Source organism: Mastomys coucha, unplaced genomic scaffold, assembly GCF_008632895.1.
Source record: "Mastomys coucha isolate ucsf_1 unplaced genomic scaffold, UCSF_Mcou_1 pScaffold6, whole genome shotgun sequence".
Classification (NCBI taxonomy): Eukaryota; Metazoa; Chordata; class Mammalia; order Rodentia; family Muridae; genus Mastomys; species Mastomys coucha.
The window spans coordinates 95,067,553-95,071,428 of NW_022196912.1; positions in this window are offsets into that span (position 1 = coordinate 95,067,553).

Genomic DNA, 3,876 nt, shown 5'->3' on the forward strand with positions numbered 1-3,876 from the left:
AAGGGAGGGGCTGGGAACTAGCATTTCCTAATCCTTTATTATGTGCTGGGCTCTTTGCCCATATTCACACTACTACTCCCATTTAACAGATGAGGAGAAACAGGTTCCCAGATCTACGGCAGGCAAGGCATAGAAGACTGAGGAGAAATATAAATCTTGGGCTCCCACCCTCAGCTAGGGTGCGAAGGTGGATCCCACATTCACCATCATCTGCTGAGTCTGTGCACAGCAGATTTAGTGGAGTAGATCAAAGAAAATCAAGTTCTCTAGACTCTGGACTCTGAGATTAGGATCTCTGTAAGTACTGGAAATGGATATGAAAAATAAAGACTGGCGATAGGGGTGGCAATCTTTTCATTGTTGCATTATTTTCTCAAAAATGAAAAAAAAAATGTTCTCAGCCATCTCTTTTCCCAGAGTGAACAACCGATGCACATAAACAGCAGCTGCTAACATCCACGGGCCGCTTACTACGCCCCAAAGCCCTTTCTAAGAGTGTTGCCACGGAATCCTCCAACAGACTGTACAGTTGTCACTGTGAACCTGTTTTGTGGGCGCAGAGACTAAGATGAAGATGTTTGCTGCAGATCACTAGGCTAGCTAGGAGGTTTAACGCCAACAGTCTGATCTGATATTATGCCTTGGCCCATTATTCTCAATGTCTAACCCAATGAACAGACCTACTATGTGTGGTGTCAGAGAGTCAATAAAGAACCAGGATCAAAGCTGTTGATACAGTGGGAAGAAGGATGGGAGGGAGGAAAGACAGAGGGAAGGAGGCCAGTCAGTCCTGAGGATGATCTTACGAACATGGAAGGGTTGAGTCGGTTGTCTGTGAGCTGTAGTACCTCCCCTGCTGCACCCTAGAGGGTGGGTCAAGGATAGTGGGCAGATGCAGAGTGTCTGGGGAAGCACCCTGCCTGATGGACTGCCTCTCGGTGCTCAGCTTGTCCCGCACCCGTCCTGCTCTTGAGATGTAGACCTCCCTGGACACCATCTCCAGGCCATTGCCACCACAGACCCACTCAAGCCCTGGCCAGAGAACACACCATTGGCTAAGCTTTGACAAGGAAGGACCACCAGGTGAAGAAGACAAGCCTCTGTTCTAGAAGTCTCCACCTGAGAAGAACTCCCCACTTGTGTTTGGAGAACAGTCGGCCTCCTGGGGGCTCCTCACCTCCTGTTCTAAGCAGTCCGTTACTGCTGCCTCTCTCTTCCTCCAGGTCCCCTTTCTGCCTCCCTTCCTCCCAACTGTGCTGTGCTCTCCTCGGCTGCTTTCTCAGCACCTCACACTCCCTCACCTCACAGGTCCCCCTTTCCTCGGCTTGGGAGGCTCTTTCACTGGACCCCAGGTGACTGTGTGGAAGTTCTGCCCACCTTTCAGCATCCACTTCCACATCGGCTGTGCTTAATAATCTTTCGCACGGTTAGGACCCCAGCAAGGCTTTCACGGCATACCCTGACTGGGCCATGAGTCACATCATAATTTCATTGCCTTTAATCTCCACAAGGGACAGACTGGGTCTGTTCTGCCTTGATTCCATGCTGAGCCTTACTTAGCACAGCATAAGGTACTTGCTCACAGACTTCCAGGTCCACAGACGTGGTACACTGCAGACTCAGCAGTTTCAGAGAGGCAAAGGAACAGAGTTCGAGGAATTCGTGAGTTAGTGTAAACATGTTATCACTAGCTCTGTTGCTGCTGGAGATCCTTTCTCAATTGCCCTGAGACCTACAGATGCACAGATCAGGAAAAATGCAGTTACTACACCAGCCATTGGTTAAGGATCCTCTCCCACCACACTAAGGGTTCAAACCTCCAGCTAGCCAGCTTATGGATAAAAGTCTGGGGGTTGAAGAGGGGTGAGTTCAATAAGCCCTGAAGGAAGGCCTGGGCTAGCTGAATGCAAACCTCATCCAGGAACCCCACACTGCCTTCTGCCCTACCCCCACCTCCCTCAGGAACCAGCCAACAAGAGCCTAAGCTTGTATAAACAAGGCCACAGGAAAACCAGTCCCTTATCTGTTACCGGCTTTGCTGCTCCAGCTCAGCCACTTGGCTGGAACGGCTTAAGGAGGGAGCCACCCAAGCTCCTCCCATCTCTACTTTATCCTTCCCTGGCCGGCTCCTCCTCCCCCAGGAGTGGCTATGCTCCCAGGTCACTGACCCCTACTAGCTGGAGAAGGGACCCCGAGGCTCTCTTAACAACCCATGTCAAGGCTGAATCTCTGATTGCCAATGCTGGAGAAACTCCTGACTCCCCTAGTCTAGTTCCACTTTCCTCTTTCTTTTGTTAGAATGGCGGTCGTAATTGGGTTCTTCTCTCTAGAGGACGTAGACAGAAGCGGCGGGTAGCCGTCTGTCAGCTGGTTGAAGGTCACAGCTCTGGCTCAGACATCTAGGTCAGGAGGTATGCATGTGGGTCCTCAGGACTAACATCCACTTGCAACAAGATGGATTCATTGGGTTCATTGGGGACAAAGTCTGTTGCTCCACACGTCTGTATAGTGAGATAAAAGGCTATGAAGGATGTGGCCTGGGTGAGTCTAACTGCCTGACCGTCCCCATTTGGATTTCTAATTTCATACGCCTGTTGCTGACCCAGAGAGAGGAGATGGCTGATTAATACTACCCAGGCTGTCACATTACACTGGAGAGATTCCAGTCTGAAAATAAATCTGGAGATCTGAGGTGTTGGGTTCCATGAAGTAAAAATATCTGAGCCACATCCCTAAGAAAATAGATTCCCGTACTTCCCAGAAAAAGAAAAAAGAAAAAAATAAAAAACTTCACAGTGAACAGAGGAGGGGAGAGGCGTGCTCTTTTTCCTCACACAACCACGGACCTTCTCTCCTTCGACCACTGGCAACAAAGGTGCTTCCTGGAGAAGGTCAGGGGTGAAGTAACGTTTATTTTTTCTCAGATACACAACGAGGCAAGATTGAAAACCTGACTCGGTCAGAGACGTGTGGAGACAGAAAGTTCTCCAGGACTAAAAGAAACACTGACTCTAAATAGGTATGAGCCCAAGACTGTGGGCTGACGCTGGGAATACTACTGGGCTTAATTTTATGGAAATGAAGTGAGGAAAAAATATATATGGGTACACTCCACAAATAGTCTTGAAAGGGGTACTAGGGAAAGAAAGTGCTTGAGAAGCCAGCGCTGTGGCTCAAAGAGAAGGAAGCAAATTACAGCCTGACGCCAGTTGAACTAGAAGTTTCTGCCTTCCCACTACCTCTGCTAGGTGGTGGGCTAGAAGGGAGGTTAAAGGCTTTAAGAACCCTTACTAAAGTAGGTTTTGAAACAAATCTAAGCCTACACCCAGTTCTCAGCACTGCTTGGTTTGGGCACATCAGAGCACTCATCTGCTTGCACGTGTGATTGGCTGTTCTCCAGCTACCGCAGGTTCTTGTTGTTCTACCAGACACTATAGAGCCTGGAATGTCTAAAACATCTCATACCGAGAGATAGACCAAAACAGGGGCCAGATGCAGCCAGTCAAGGTAGAAGGTTAGACACAGCCAGCCTTGCTCTAACACAGAATGAGAGGTGATCATAGTTTGCCGCCATCACTACATCATAGGGAGAAGGCACACAAACGGCTCACCTGAGGCAGGAAAGGTCAGATGGCTTCTCAAACCCATTTATAACTTTCTGAAACAAATATGCATCAAAGGGTCTGTTTGGGGCCCTTGGGATACACTTCTCAACAAGGGAAACCAAGACACTTCCCTCACAAAACTCATACTCTAGTCATGTGGTTTTTTTGTAACTCTATTCCAAGTTCACCAACTGGTTTCCGGCTTCCAAGGTCTGTTGCACAAGAATGGGTAAGGCTAGAATAGTAACCAAAACAACATGGTACTGGGAGA